Genomic DNA, 18,046 nt, shown 5'->3' on the forward strand with positions numbered 1-18,046 from the left:
GACTGATGATCCTTATAAACCGTTCGCTTATGTCAATTTCGTCATTCTCACATATTCATTACGTTACGATAACTTCGATTACTCCTTCTTCCTCTTTGAAAAAAATACGTCGATTTTCAGAAGAGAAGATGAATGCTGATCCGTGGGCCCGTCCGAACTTCAATCTCTGGAGTGTAAGCGCAGAACCACCAAAAAACACACCGGTGGTTGAATACGAGAAGCCAAACGACAAACGATTCACCATTCGCGTTGTCCATGGTGGGTTCTTTACAGACTACCCAGGCAAGGCGTATCAACAGACCAAGGTTCACTTCATTTCTTATGTGAACATCAATTTGTTAGACATGGAGTTGCTTGGGCATTTTTCTAGAAGCCTTGGGTATACCAGTTTGGGGAACTGGTATCATATGCCCATCGAAGAACACAGTGGGTTGTCAATGGTTCCAATACTAAATGATGAATGTTTGGAACCATTCAAGACGTTAGTTAGGGCCCACAAATTCAAAGAGATTGAACATCTCTATGTTGAACACAGGCCTGTGTTTGTTCCAAACAATTTCCCACACTTTTTGATGAACTCTCCAGCCAAACGTGTTGAGAAGATTATTCACATGTTTGTACTAGAACATCCAATGGCTTGGGTTGATGATGGAATAGCATACATCCAACATATGCTAAACATGACAATTCCAAGAGAAAAAATGGAGGATGCTATGGACATGGCGAAAGAAAATGTCGTAGCATGGAAAAACATAGCCTAGGTGAACTATGTTGATATCTTTATTGTGATTAATATAGAGTGAATATGATACTCTACTTTTGTACTTAATATGAAACTCTTTTATTTAATGAATTGTTATATATTATGTCTATAGGTGATATTGTTTTGATTATATAGTAAGTCTACATTTGATGTTTTACATTATGTCCCTGTTTTGATATATTATGTTGTGAAAAAGGCAATGTTGTTTCCTAACACAGGGGTATAACAGTCTATTACATGTTATATGCCCAAATTTGATGGTGTTTGCAATATAAATGTCTTAGGGGAAAAATCGGAATTAGTTATCATAATAATTTTATATGTTAATTATATCCATGTTTTGCATAACTTGTAACTGAGTCATATTTGTCCCTGTTTTAGTTAATATTTTATTAAGATGGCAATGTACTTTGAAACTTAGTTGTAACCTGTATATATGCTAAAACAGGGGTATAACAGTCATTTATATATTATATGTCCAGATTTGATGTTGTTTTTAATATAATTGTCTTATGGGCAAAATGGTAATTACTTATCATTCTATATTTTATATGTTAATTATGTCCATGTCTTGCATATTTTTCCCTGTTTTAGTTAATATTTTATTAAGATGGCAATGTACTTTGAAACTTAGTTGTAACCTGTATATATGCTAAAACAGGGGTATAACAGTCATTTATATATTATATGTCCAGATTTGATGTTGTTTTTAAAATAATTGCCTTATGGGAAAAATGGTAATTACTTATCATTCTATATTTTATATGTTAATTATGTCCATGTCTTGCATATTTGTCCCTGTTTTAGTTAATATTTTATTAAGATGGCAATGTACTTTGAAACTTAGTTGTAACCTGTATATATGCTAAAACATGGGTATAACAGTCATTTATATATTATATGTCCAGATTTGATGTTGTTTTTAATATAATTGTCTTATGGGCAAAATGGTAATTACTTATCATTCTATATTTTATATGTTAATTATGTCCATGTCTTGCATATTTGTCCCTGTTTAGTTAATATTTTATTAAGATTGCAATGTACTTTGAAACTTAGTTGTAACCTGTATATATGCTAAAACAGGGGTATAACAGTCATTTATATATTATATGTCCAGATTTGATGTTGTTTTTAATATAATTGTCTTATGGGCAAAATGGTAATTACTTATCATTCTATATTTTATATGTTAATTATGTCCATGTCTTGCATATTTGTCCCTGTTTTAGATAATATTTTATTAAGATGGCAATGTACTTTCAAAATTAGTTGTAACCTGTATTTATGCTAAAAAAGGGGTATAACAGTCATTTATATATTATATGTCCAGATTTGATGTTGTTTTTAATATAATTGTCTTATGGGCAAAATGGTAATTACTTATCATTCTATATTTTATATGTTAATTATGTCCATGTCTTGCGTATTTGTCCCTGATTTAGTTAATTTTTTATTAAGATGGCAATTTACTTGTAAACTTAGTTGTAACCTGTATTTATGCTAACACAGGGGTATAACAGTCATTTATATGGTATGTGTCTTATATGTTAATTAAGATTGTTATAGCAAGGGTATATCCGTCCATTAGATCAGTTTTACTGGATTCCTTTCTCTTTTGGTTAATGTTTTTGTTTTTTTGGTAAAGCAATTATTTGCAAACAACCAGATACCCCACTTGGTAAGTGTCAATGTAGTTATTGGTATATTTTGGAGTGTCATGGGTTCGAACCCAATTACCAACACTTTTTTTTTCTTTTTTTTAATGTCTCGATATGTCCCTGATCATCCATACTCATTGCGTAAATATCCCAAATTAGACAATATGAATTCCTATCGATTCAATCTCTTATAACTACAAAGGCACTGCAACTACGTTTATTCTTCTACCAGAAATTGATGCGTCAAAATCAAATTCATACAGGTACAAATACTACATTTAATTAATACAGGAAATTACAAGTATTTTTCTTTCAAGATATTGGATTTATTAGTAATGTGATCTATTTTGTTTATGCACACCAACTGTTTGTTAAAATGGGTCAATAAACAAGAAACGTATATTGCTTGTTGACGCTGTTGTAAGCTGAATATGGATAAGTCTTGGATGGGAGCATACAGAACATCAGAAACCTATGTAAAAGGTGTTGCAGAATTTATCAAATATGCAGTGCACAATTACAAGATTTCTAAACATATGGATCCTGCAGATACCAAGAAAAAGATAAGAATTCCCTGTCCATGTGTTAAGTGTGTAAACCACATATCTCATTCGGTGGATGTGGTAGATGATCATCTATTCAGGAATGGAATTGATCAAACATACACAAATTGGAATAAGCATGGAGAAACAGAAGAACCACCAAGAAGTTATGTATATGAACATAATTTTGACATGGATACGTCAAACGATGTAGATTCCACGAACATGAACACCGAAATGCCAACAGATGCTGCATAAACTGTAGAGATGGTTGAAGCTGTAGAAGAAAATTTAATTGGGAACCTTGATAAGTTTAGAGAACTGATAGAGGATGCCGAGAAGACCCTATACACAGGGTGTCATAATTTCACAAAGTTATCTACAATCATTGAACTACTCAACTTGAAGAGTAAGTATGGAGTATCAGATAAGTGCTTTACATAATTATTAGTTTTGATAAAAAACATGTTACCAGAAGGAAACGAAATGTACAGTAGTACATATGAGGCGAAAAAAGCATTTAAGGCAATGGGTTCAGGATATACTAAAATACATGCATGTGTCAACAATTGTATACTTTACAGAAAAGAATACACAGACTTGGCAGCATGTCCTACTTGTGGTAAATCAAGATGGAAGGTTGATGAACAAAAAAAATAAAATTTACAACAATATTCCTGCAAAATGTTTGTGGTACTTTCCAATTATTCCGCGCTTCAAGCGTCTTTTCCAGTCTAAGACAACTACAAAAGATTTAACATGGCACGCAACAGAAAGAATGGTGGATGTTGGAGTTTTAAGTCACCCAGCTGATTCACCAGCATGGGCTGCCATTGATGACAAATATCCTGATTTTGCTAGCGAACCAAGAAATTTGCGACTACGCATTTCGGCGGACGGGGTTGATGTGAATAGAGGAAATAGGAGTCATAGTGTTTGGCCTGTTTTAACTGTCATTTACAACCTTCCACCATGGTTGTGTATGAAGAGAAAGTTCATCATGCTTTCGTTATTGATTTCGGGAACACCAGGAAACGATATTGATGTGTTCCTAGAACCTTTTATTGATGATCTGCAATTATTATTTGATTTTGGAGTTGAAACATACGATGCATATGCACAAGAGCATTTTAAACTACGCGCAGTTGTGTTATGGACTATTAATGATTATCATGCTTTAGGTACATTAAGTGGTTTCCCATATAGCGGTTTTCAAGGTTGTGTTGTGTGTGGTGAAGAGACACACTGCATTAGACTCCCTGAATCGAATAAGCAGAGTTATGCTAGTCATAGAAGATTTCTACCGTATGATCACCCGTTCAGAAGACAAAAGAAGGCATTCAATGGACAACAAGAGTTCTCACCCTCTCCAGAACCTATGAATGGGGAGGAAATATATAACAGGATAAAATTTATAATTAATAAATGGGGAAAGGTTAATAAGGCAAGGATGCAGAAATCCAACAATCAACAAGTGGAAGAGGTGGGAAGATGAATAAAAAAGAGAAAATCACACCAAGTGGGTACTTCAGATGTGGGCCAGCAAAATAATACATACTGGAAGAAATTCAATATATGGTATAGACAACTAAGGTATTGGCCCGACAATTTGGTTCCACATTGTATAGATTTTATGCATGTGGAAAAGAACGTGGGTGAGAGTTTAACAGGAACTGTTTTGAACGTTCCCGGGAAGACGAAAGATGGTTATAAAGCTCGATTGGATTTGGTTCATTATGGTTTAAAAACAGAGCTGCATCCTCAGATAGAAGGGAACAACACAACACTTCCCGCAGCAGGTTGTACATTGACAAAAGAGGAAAAAGACAAATTCTGTGAGACTTTATACAACTTAAGGGTTCCTCAACGGTATTGTTCTAATTTTTCTAGTTTGGTGAGTCTAAAGGATAGGAAGTTGATCGGACTAAAATCACATGACTATCACATGCTCATGCAACAATTTTTGCCCATAGCAATTCGATCTATTATGCATCCACCCACCAGAGTTGCTATTACAAGGTTTTGTTTCTTTTTCAAATCAATATGTAGCAAAGAAATCATAGTGGATGAGCTCGATAAGTTGCAAGAGGAGTTATGTGTAACCTTATGTCTTCTTGAGAAACACTTTCCACCATCATTTTTGGATGTGATGATTCATTTAACCGTTCATCTCACTAGGGAAGTAAAATTATGCGGTCCAATATTCTTTAGATGGATGTACCCATTCGAAAGGTTTATGAAGGCTATTAAGGGGCACATGCGAAACAAAAATAGACCAGAAGGATGCATTGCAGAAGAGAATGTTGCAGAAGAGACAATTGAGTTTTTTAGTCAATTCCTTAAACGGATGGATATTGTTGGTATTCCACCTGCCAATCATAACAATTGTGGAATTCATAAAGGTGTAGATAGTAGCTCTATTACGGACGGTACTCCTCTATCAGCTGCTAAATCGGTAGAAGTTTCTGGAGAACTATTCAGCAAAGCACATTTCTTTGTATTGCAAAATACATCTGAAGTACTCCCATATATCAAGTAAGGTTTTTTACATGTATGTTTTTTTTATAATAATATTAACATTAACGTATTGACAGACGACACATGGAATTTTTGGAACATCTACACCCTACTAAACGAAAGGCACATATAGAACAAGAGCATAGTAAAAAATTTAGTCATTGGTTACGAAAGGAGGTATATTCTTGTCAAATATGTTGTGTTCTTTGTTATTTTTTTCTTGATTTCTTAAATTCATAATCTAATTACAATTCAGGTAGAGAGAGAGTTAGGGGCCTGTAGAGAAAGTATAACAGAGACAATGAGATGGATTTCACATGGACCCAATAAGAACATTATTAAATACGATGTATATGCTATTAATGGATATACTTTTCGTACAAAAGCTCGTGAAGGTAAAGTTTACCAAAACAGTGGGGTTAGTGTTGTTGCAACTGACACACACATCAGTAAAGAAGTCGTAACATATGCCAAAAACACTTATTATGGTGTTTTACAAGAGATATGGGTACTAGATTATCATTTTAAAAGAATTCCAATTTTCATGTGTGACTAGGTTGACAATAGAAATGGGGTAAAAAGGGATAAATTGGGGTACACACTAGTTGAACTAAAAAGATTACGCCATAAAGGTGATCCCTTCATATTGGCCTCACAAGCACAACAAGCTTTTTACGTGACAGACCCACTCGATCAAAAAATGTCTATTGTGTTCAAGACACCTCCCAAAAATTACAGAGATACATATGAAGATGTAGATGAAGAATTTAGTACTATTGTTCCTCATAATGATAACATATTGCCACGTGTAGACACACTTGACTTGCAGAAGGAAAATGATTATTTTCGTACTGATTGTCACGGTATTCTTATACGTACGGTACGTGTTTCTTAATGTCATTAATTACAGTTGTAGCTATAATATTTCTCCTTCTTTTAACACTTAATGATCTTTATTTTTTGTCTGTAGAAGGGAAAGGCCAAACCTTGAGCATATCGTTATGTGGAGAATAAGAAAATGACAAAAAATGATGATGTACTTTAGTTAATATCTTTTTACCATATTATACCATCAAACTATTCTGGTGTAATATTGTTATAACTCAAACATATTTTTTTTTCGGTTTTTTACTGTTATATTGTTACACATGTTATAACATAAACTGCATGTAATAGCAATGTACTTTCGTTATGCAATGTTACACAAGTTATGTTGTATTCATTTCATTTATTTATCATAATATTTTGTTAAAATAATTTGTAATCTTTTCATTTATTATGGTGTATTATCTGGTGCAATTAAAAGAATAGATGACAAAAAGGGCAATTTGGTCCTTTCTTATAACTCTTATTCAAGACGACATTATTTTTATTTTATGACTATATTTACATATAGACACATATAATAGCTGTAAATGTAACTAAATGCTACCTACACACACAATATTTGTTTATTCTTAAAGCCAATTCATAATATTTTGACACACATAATAAAAGGTACATGACCATAAGTAACATATTTAATGAACGACCCCTAATTATAACGATAAGACATTATTTTTCTTTTATGACTATATTTACATATAGACACATATAATAGCTGTAAACGTAACTAAATGCTACCTACACACACATTATTTGTTTAATCTTAAAGCCAATTCATAATATTTTGACACACATAATAAAAGGTACATGACCATAAGTAACCAATAGTAACTTCTTTTAATTTTTTGCGTAAACTAAATACAACTAGTATAGAACCGCCCTATGGACACACAAATAATTAGTGTGACCAATATTTGTCACCTTTTACCTACTTTGTCTGTTATGTGGCTAAAAAGGCAACAGGTTATAGAAACACAGAGAACTAACTCATGTGACGATAATTTTATCTACTGTCTCTCATAAAAAAAGTGTGACAATCTTAATCGATATATGTGGCTGATTGTGACCTATGGCCTCAGTGTTCGAGTGTGACTAATATTTGTCACATTTGGTATAATTAAGTGTCGTAAAAGTTTTGATTGTCTATATAATGGCCACACAATCTAATTTAAATGTATCCAAAAACAGTCTCTAAATTTTTTTAGTGACTTTTGGCCACACTTTTAAGAAAAAGTGTCACATGCCGTTTTTCGGAAAGTGTGACCGTAGGTCATTTTTGTACTAGTGTTAATTGTGAGTCACTACTCGAGTTGTTTTGAATATCCTAAAGTAGATATTTCTCTTTAGAAAAGATAACCAATTCCTGTAAAAAGATTTAACCCATTAGGGGCGGCCATGGTTCACTTTTTAGCTCAATGGTCCGGGTTCTTCTGGTGTAAAGTTAACACCCAAATCGCCTGCAATCTGAACCGCGTAAGGTTCTTGTTTTTAGGTTAATTGGGTTTGGTTTGTTTGCCTGAATAAAATTACTTTTTATTTATTTTTTTTCCAAAACTTTTAGTGGTGTGATTATTGTTTATGTATGTGAGATTATTTTTAAATGTAAGGAGGGATAATGTCACTGTAACATAATGAAGTTTTGGGTTTGGTTCGATTTGACCATTTATGTTATGTTTTTGTGCAAAAAGCCATCTAATTTTTACCGTACATGTCGATTAAACCATTATCGTTAGTTTTTAACCATTCACCCGTTAACCAGTTGTTCTAAAGTACACGAATGGTCCCTACGGTTAAAATTTTATTAATAGTTGGTACCATAAGTAGTAAAATTCATCAGTTTTGAAACTCAAGGGACCGAAGTGTAACATTTTCATGGTGTACAAAATGTTTGGATCGTCACTCTGGGGACTATGTGTAGAGAATGTTCGTAGCGTCATGTTTCAACACCGGATCTGGAAGAACAAGTCGTTGGCAAGTCCAACTCTTCTTCTTCTGGTGTTACCTTCTAAACTAACTCTCAACCGGTTACCGGAATCGACACCAAAAGGGACTTTGAGGTTGATTCGTTTTGACTTTCGAACTCGCCCGTCGCTGGAGCATGTGGTGTAGGGAGTTGAGATTTCTCTGATTCCTTTACCGGAAGAGCAGGAGGTGGCTTGTTTGAAGATACGATGAGACTTCTGGCGGAGGATATGACTTGGCCTTGACCGCCGCATGGGGAGGAGCGGGAAGCGGTGGTTTCGGGTTTGGCGTCGGATCCTTTGCAAGTTTGACAGGTGTCGAGATTTTATATTTTGATTTCTTTTTCGATTCCAAATACAACTTCTTTGAAGTTTAGAATGAGGTTGTAGCCTTGATCTTCACCTTTCGTGACCATGTTGTGGGAGCTTCAAGTGCCCATTCCGCCGCCTATACGCCCAAGTCGAATAATGATTCGAAGATATCAAATGGGTTACTGAAATCTTGGTTAGATTGGATTAATTTGGGAAATTTTTAGAAGTGAACGACTATGTGAAAAGTTTGTTGATTTTATGATTTTTTTAGTGGATTGAACTTACTCTGTTACCCATGCCGCCAACACCTTTGAGTCCAGCCCCACTCTACCAACATCGTTTATCATCGTCTCATAAAATCTGCATTAAGAAGAAAGAGAGTTTTTTTCATTTACCGTAGATGTGAGATTTAAAAAAAAATGATGAATTTTACAAGTTTTAGGACCAACTACAAATAAATTTGTAATCATAAGGGTCATTCGTTTAATTTAGAACAAGTGGTTAACGGATGAATGATTAAAAACTAACAATATTGGCTTAATTGACATGTAGAATAAAAATTAGATGACCTGTTACGCAAAAAAAATAACATAAATGGTCACATCGGACCAAACCCAAAACTTCATTGTGCTACAGTGTCATTAATCGGTATAAATAAATTATATTATATTTAAGTTATATTGTAAATTAAATGCACGAAATTTTCAAGAGAGGTGATGTTCCATTAAAATAAGAAAATTCGAGAGCCGGTCAATATCAAGATAACTTGTAGTAGTTATGATAATTTTTTAAAATAAATGTTTAAAGCAATATTATTAAAAATGAAAAAGTCAAAATGTGAAACAAAATGACCAAGGATGAAAGGTACAACTCACAAGTGGATCAATTGTTGACAATTTATTTTCCTAGAATTTAATTAAACCCACAAATCATTTGAATCTTTTATTAGTAAATCATATGTCAAGAGATGATAAATTATATTTTTATTTGGGATATCAATTCTAATGGCATTGACAATTATCTTGTATGTACATGTCATGGCAACCTTTTGGGAGTTCTTTATAATCAAAGTGACTAGAGGTGTGAAGTAAATCAATAATAGACTATCTTACAGACTATGACAGGGAAATGGGTATTCGGAAATCAGATTTGGCATTTTATATTAACTATTTGACATAAATAAATATAATTATGTCTCATTTGATTGTTAATCTATGTGTGATTTTTTTTTTGTTAGTGTATAGAAAGGAAGAGATCTCCTATCATTAATTGGTATGATTAAAATTATATTATATACTTAAATCACATGGTAAATTAAATGTAAGAAAATTTCAAGAAAGGTGATGTTCCATTAAAATAAGAAAATTTCGAGAACAGGTCAATACCAGGATAACTAGTATTTGTTACGATAATTGTTTCTATAAAATGTTGAGAAGAATACACTAAAAAAATGGAAATATCAAAATGCAAAAGCGAAATAACGTGGGAAAGAAGACACAACTCACAAGTGGCTCATTATCGACAATTTATTTCCCTAGAACTTAAATTCATAAACCATTTATTTCTTTTATTAGTAAATTAGGTTATAGTAGGTGAGAACCATGGTTACAAAAATAAATTAACTTTTGTAGTAAAAAGTCATAATTATTAATAAAATATTTTCAATAAATTATTAATCAAGATATTTATGTTTTCTTTATGTAAAATTATAATTGTTGATTCAAATAAATATGTGAAATTATTTTTTTATGATATGTAAGATAGTTTTTTTTTTTTTTTGTGAATTAATGAAAAAAACAATAATATTGTATAATCAAATATTAAATTGATTATAATAATAAAACAACCACAATAAGTGGTGTAAATAATAATATTTTTCAAAAAAAATGTAAAAGCAACCATGCAAGTCATTTGTAGCAATGTACTTCCAAAGTACATTGTTATTTTAAGGTTATCTTGTGAAATGTAAATTTTTTTTCCAAAAAACTATCAACTTATATTTTGTTTTGTAGCAAGAAATAGGAGGAGGAACCATTCATATCAATTATAGCTATGTACTTTCAAAGTACAATGTTATTATAGGGTTATAGCAAGGCAATATAACATTTATTAAATATTTAGTTTATTTGTTATGAATTCAATGTAAGCTTTGTATTAAACAAAATATTTTAAAAAAAATATCCAATAGTTAATGAACAAACAAATTACAACCTATGAACCTAAAATTCAAAGAGGTAGGGTTGCATGATACCTCTTGGACAGTTACATAAACATTATTTTAAAGTAGGATGCTATTAGTTACAAAAACAGAACTTGATAAAAAAAATTAAGTGAAAACCCAACCATTATCGATTGTACTTACATTTGTAATTGCTTCCTTGAATTACTTCCTTAGTATGTGAACCCACCTGTATAAAGATTGAAAATTTATTTAATAATGTCGAGTATAGTAAATTAAAAAATAATTAGTGGACCATTTTCTCAAAAGTAGAAAAAGAATCCAATCCTGAATTACAAAGATTTTAAAACTTTAACGAAAAGAAACAGGACATAAAACAAGGTCAGGTAGGATCAAACATAAAACGTATGCATGAAACAAACAATGCAAAAAGAAATTTACCATAGAACCAAGTCCTGATAGATCATCAAACATATATTTATAAAAACAACTTCCTTCTTAATATATTAATTCATATTCTCATTTCAGAATTTTCAGATATGAGTCACCTATTAACCTGAGGAGAAAGTACTAACAGATTTATTACATCTTAAAAGTAACCTTAAAAAACATACACAACAACACCCAAATTTATATGAAAAAAGACACTTAGGGTTGTCTTCACGTTAAATATACAAACTCACTTGGTATCTATAGCCATAAACATATTGAACTCATGAACCACTTAGACCACATAAGCTAAAAATTGTCAAAAACCTAAAAACTCAAAAGGAAATGTAGAATATTAACTTACACATCAGATTGTTGAGACCTTCATTAAACATGCAACCAAATCAAACAATGACAAAAATCAATGAAAAATGCAATAATCAATTACCACCAAGACCTATAAACAAAGGCATACATACAAACATAATTAGAGATAACAATGCCACCCATTTATAATTAGAGATAACAATGCCACCCATTTATTTTCTGCTTTCGGTCTATTTAAATGTCATAATTGGGAGTTTGCCTCTTCAAAATATGACTTAATACCTACTTCTTCTTCTTTTATGAAAGTATAACAATATTAGAAAAATGTACAAGTAAACAAACATGATTTTGATATTTCTGGTCAAATATATACATTAAAAGATAAGTGTACAACAAAAGCTATTGCCTTGTATATCAAAGGTTGAATGAAGAACTTATAGGAAGAAAGCAAGGTTGTGAATATAGAATCAGAAAAATATTGATTTGATTATTCACGTGTGTGCTCCCGGTTAAACAACACACAAATCTAAGCAACAAAAATTAATCAATCTTCTCTTCTGAAATGACTTTAACCTTTATTAGAATATTATATCTGAAATTAATTTTGTTAATCTCATACATTACACTCTATTTATTGTTTTATGAAACAGGTAGGATTACCAGGTTGGATTCTTGAATGTTTTGCAATAGTATACACCATATCTACCTTCTCTAAATCACAATCAACAAAATCGTTTCTTCTTTTGCTAAAAAGAAACAAAATCATAAACACACACATATGCATATATAGAGAGATGGGGAGAAAGAGAGAGAGAGAGAGAGAGAGAGACAGAGAGAGAGAGAGACAGACAGAGAGACAGAGAGAGCGAGAGAGAGATTGAGGGAAAGTGGAAAGAACGATAAAGTGCATGGTGATTGAGATGAAGAACAACAGATAGGAGAAATATATTACCGTGTTTCTTTGTGAAATATATTATAGGTGAGTGAATGTGAACACCCTAGTCCCTATATCTGGATATTTTGATGGTGGTGAAGGCGATGGTGAACAATTTAAAGAACTGGTGTACTGAAGCCGATAAATCCAAAGTTTTTTTCTCAAAAAACATAAAACTGCTTCCTCTTCAAAGTTCTTCATCTGCTACTGCAACAACAAATCAAATTTTATAAATTAACTCAGTAAGAACTGTGTCACACCCCGGTCGGCGGCGGAAACACCGGGCGATGCAACGTCATTTCTCGTATCACAGTTATAAAACATACATTGAACTGTACAAAAGAATTTCATGGAATACATACCTTTATTGATGGTTGAAAGTTACATTGTTATAGTTTTCCTAGTATCTATTACATAATATCCGACTATGGCGTACGTCTTAACGAACAAAAAGATTAATAGTAAAACTTCTTCTATTCGATTAACATATCGGCTGGTCAAGTTCCTGAAAACACATGCATTTTAAAATACGTCAACTTAAAGTTGGTGAGTTCATAGGTTTTGACTCCATATAAGGTAACACTCTTTCTCAAGTTCAAAAGTATTGTTTTGAAAGTATCATTTTGACTCTCCAATAGTAGGTATAATAGTTTACTTATCAAATAAGTGATATACCTAAATATTATTTGAACCTAAGGTATAAGTATGGGGAAACTTATACTTAGCATTAATACTTGTATAACGACGAAGTATAATGTGTAACATCCGGATTTTTAGATATATCAATGTGTGTTTAACCTTGAGATTTATAGAGTGACTCGACGAGTCGTGAGTCCGACTCGCCGAGTCGAGTCGAGTTGCTCGCGTGGATTTAATGAATGGACTCGACGAGTCAGAGAGCTGACTCGCCGAGTAGGTGCTGGGCGGAGAAACCCTAATTTCCACGGTTGGGACCTATTTAAGGACACTTATAGCTTCATTTGCGGCTCACCAACCATTCTACACCCCTAAGAGCAAACCCTAGTTGCCATAAGAGCCAGAGAGTGAGTGAGGAGCTAATGTGAATGATTTTGTGCATCCTTTGAAGAAAATTTGGAGAGCTTGGTGTGTTTGATCAAGGAAGGGCTGTAGATCTAGAGTTCTTCAGTGGTTAGCTTCAGTACAAAGGTAAAAAGCTCCTATCTTGAACTTTTCCTTTGTGAGATCTTAGTTTAGGGAGATTTTGAGGGTTTTCTCCTATCCATTCTTGGCTATGAGCTCTTTGAGCATATCATGAGGTTGAAACCTCAGATCTGGATTGTAGGAGGTCTTGTTAGCCCAAGGACCTGAGCTTTATTGGGTTTGAAGTGAGATCTTGTCTGTCCAACCCTTGTGAGAGCATGTAGTTGATGTTATGGAGCTATTATGCCATACGTGAACGTAAAGATAGAAGCTTTACGTGACATTCAAGCCTTGGGAGGTTGGATCTGGAGTTTAGGAAGGTTTTCTGCATGGAAATCATTTGAATGAGAAATGAGTTTGGATGGACTCGCCGAGTTGATGAGCCGACTCGACGAGTTGGTTAGGGTTTGTCCCGAAGAGTTGAATCATGCGATAACTCGGCGAGTTGGGGGTCAACTCGACGAGCTGAGCTGGACTTTCACGAGACTTCTGAGGAAATGAGTGGACTGAACGAGTCACAAGGGTGCACTCGGCGAGTCGGGTCAAACATGGACTGTTGACTTGAGTTTGACTTCGGTTGACTTTAGGGTTGGGTCAACCATGAGTAATGGAGACCATGGAGGGGTAAAATGGTCCTTTATCCACTTCAAGAGTTAGATAAAGAGAGAATAGCCTTTGGTGTATTTGAGTATGATTAGAGTATTAATTAGAGATGTTTATCCTATGTGTTAGGCGGAGGCTAGTTCGAGATTTCCGAGTACGAGACTGTTACTTGTTTGCTTTCGAGGTAATTCTTCTCACTATACTTTACCTAGAGTGGTAATTATGTGTGACCAGAGGGACTTATGTTCATACTTGAGTTATGCATTTGTCTGTGTGATATATATGCTATATTTTATGATGCAGAGACCGGACCGGAGGGTCCAACGAGCCATGAGACTGGAGGGTCCTCATAGAGACCGGACCGGAGGGTCCAACGAGCTGTGAGACCGGAGGGTCCTCACTTAGACCGGACCGGAGGGTCTTACAAAGCTATAGCCTCGAGTGGCTAATTATTTGTGCGTGGTATTTTGGGGAACTCACTAAGCTTCGTGCTTACCGTGTTATGTGATATGTGTTTAAGGTTTTTTTAAGGATCGCGGGAAGGCACCGACTTGATTGTACACACCAGAGAAGGCGTTATGTTTTGAGGATCTTGGATTATTAATCAAGCAATTATGGAGTTGTGTTTTTATAAATTAAATAAAAGAGATTTTTGTGATATGTGTTATGAGAATTATATGATTTTTAAAATGAAAAATTTGTTCAAAAATCTACGGTGTTACATAATGTTTCTAACAAATTGCTACAATGAGTCTGTAACCGTTGCTAGACAACAAAACCTCTGACAGCCATTGATGCTATTCATGAGAATTTCCACAACACATACACACAATACCGCGCGCTTCATCGGCGCTGGAACAATAACAAATAAAAGGACAGATCGTCACTCGCTTATGTTTGGTTGTAATTGATGGGTTTTGCGCATTCTAACACTCCTAAGTGTACATGCAACCCTAAATACCTTGGATCTATGTTTTCTCTATTATACATGCAATTATGAACTTTCCAAGGTGTTACCCTATCTAGCATACAATACTTGATACTTGGGTAATCAAATGGATAGAATACATACCTTTGTTTGATGTAGCTTTTCTCCATGAAGCTTGAGTGCCTAGTACCCCAAGTGTGACACCTCAAATGGTTCACACAACACCAAATGCACATGGAATGACTTGGATCACAAGCCCACATATATAAGAATGAATGATTTACATAATCAACCCATATATTTAATTAGTCTCCTTTTGATCACTTAATTAATTCCAAATTAATTCTTGATCAGTACTAATTAAATAACCTTATTAATATATTAGAACTTATAATATATTAACCAACCTTAAGTGTTATTTCTCTCATTATAGTCTATCCAAATGCATGATGCCATGCAACCCAAATGGACCATGTCGGGTCGGGTCAAGTCTTACCAATTATAGTTATGGACTTAGACATTAATCCAACAGTCTCCCACTTGGATAAGTCTAAAACTATTATTGCGTATGACTTCAGGAACCGATCAGCAATCGTAGCTCTCAAAAGCTTCTGTCGAACTCTGACGTTGTCGATGAACTCTGACCTTTGTCAATGACTTGTCCATTAGAGAAGGGATCATATATTCCTCCATTCTAGATATCATATGGACTGATACATGGATTATCAATCATTCTCTCTGTCCATTTGTTGTTTCCCGATTTCCGATTCATGATGACTGACTGATTGAACAAATCAAATCAGTCCTGGCTTGGCCAAGCACTCACATGTATCATCTTTAAATCATCGAGGGGCCCACATATATCGCTTTTATCCCGAAGGTAAAAGGAATGGATAAACTTCGACTCATATGGCTTGTTCTACTACTTGTTGAATCATACACAAAGGCACGTTTTATAACATCGAGTTACCGAATGCGTTTTCGTGCAATCAATGTACAACCAACTTATAGTAACAACTCATATCTCTAGCTTTGAAGAATATAAGATATTATCATCTCATGATCACTCGTGATAAAATCCATGAAGTGATTCAAATGAGCGCGGGTTGAATCCAATACTCAGAACTTATGAGCAGTCATGAGTGTTGTAGCACCACTTTGTCCACCAACTTGAACCTCTACAAACCAACCCATGCCAGTCTTGATTCATATCTACTTCCAACATATGACCGACTGTGGATGGTTTGAATAACTTAATCATTCAGGAAGAGCGACTTAGTTATTCTGGAAGTCAAAACATGCAAAGTGAAACACAAGAATAAATGAATCAAATATGGTATCAAACCCTATGAATATAAATAAACACTTTTATTTATCACCATACTGATTACTCATTATTCATTGTTTCGGTTTTATCAACTTTATACTTGAATTAAAAACACTATTTGTCCCATGCTTCAAGCATGTACACTATGTTTTTCTTAAACAATAGCTTTGCCATACACCAAGTATGCACTCTATGTTTGTCTATGATCCTTACTTTGTGAAATAAACCAATTGAACATAATTTCAATGATTCTAATTTCACACTCCCAAATCCTTATCGAAAAATGTGAGAATTTCAAATTCCTATCATGTATCGAAATCTGTTTAGATTTTAAACTTATATGCACTGACCCTCCTGTAATGAATATGTACAAAGTCACAAAGACTTGTCAACAGTCATTATAAGGTATTCCAATGGAGATCAACTCCATGGAAACTAAGTCTCATATTCAAAGTACATTGCTTTGGACATGCTTCTTGCATTAAGTTTTCTAATCTTACACAGATAACTTCCACCTATGGAGACAACTCCATATTCTCATTTTGACTATCACTTCTGAATAAGAGATGCCTCTTTTCAGAATATGTCAATATGGTCCTTCCAAAATTAGCACTATACTTCCAACTGTCCCTGAGCAACCAATCTTTGGTAAACCTCAGATTGTCCTCGACAATTGCTTAATCATTTTAGTCATATCCAATTCTAGACCTTTTCCCTTCTTAATGCCTCTGGGCATTTGGAAAAATTTAGAAATGACAAATATTATAGCACATGCAATCGATCCTGTACCTAAAGCAAATGGTACACGATTCATGATGTCTCACATAAAGACATGATTCTAGACCAGTCTTTTGCTACAATATTTTTATTTGCCATGTTTTCAAAATTTGACTACGAAGAGGGATGCCGTAATCATAATCGAATTTTGAGAACGCAATATATAGAATTTCCTTAAGTTGAACCAATCCAACATGAAATTCATATATATATTCTTGACTAAAGATGATTAAGGTCTCAATCTAAGCCTTTAGAACTGAAATGAAGTATATCCTCTCCCTTAATTATAGCAAAACAACTTTTTCAATCCCTGCAGCCTCACGAATTGAAACTTTTGTTTTCTATAATTAACATTGCTAACTTGCAACACTAACAATAATTATCATGCTCCCACTAACATGATGATTCTTAGCATAACACTTATGCTCCCACTAGCTTTGACATGTACTCAGAAATCAGCTAGACTTCTAGAAATCAATACTTTATTGACTTCCTTACCAAAGTTCAGATTTCTGATACGAGATGCTTTGATAAAACTTTATCAAAATCATACACCTTTCCTTAGATAGCATGCATGTGTGTCTAAACAATTTCAGAACTATGAAAAGGGATGCCGTAATCATAGTCTCAATTGTTTAGACCTTTTGCCATCTGCTTCAAATCTACTTGGTGGAAGTGTTTCCTCACCATCATTTTCATGAATCGGAGAGAAACCTTATGACCCTTAGATTTTATGGTGT

This window comes from Lactuca virosa, chromosome 1, assembly GCF_052849685.1.
Source record: "Lactuca virosa cultivar CGN04683 chromosome 1, Lactuca_virosa_CGN04683_v6, whole genome shotgun sequence".
In the NCBI taxonomy this organism is placed as follows: domain Eukaryota; kingdom Viridiplantae; phylum Streptophyta; class Magnoliopsida; order Asterales; family Asteraceae; genus Lactuca; species Lactuca virosa.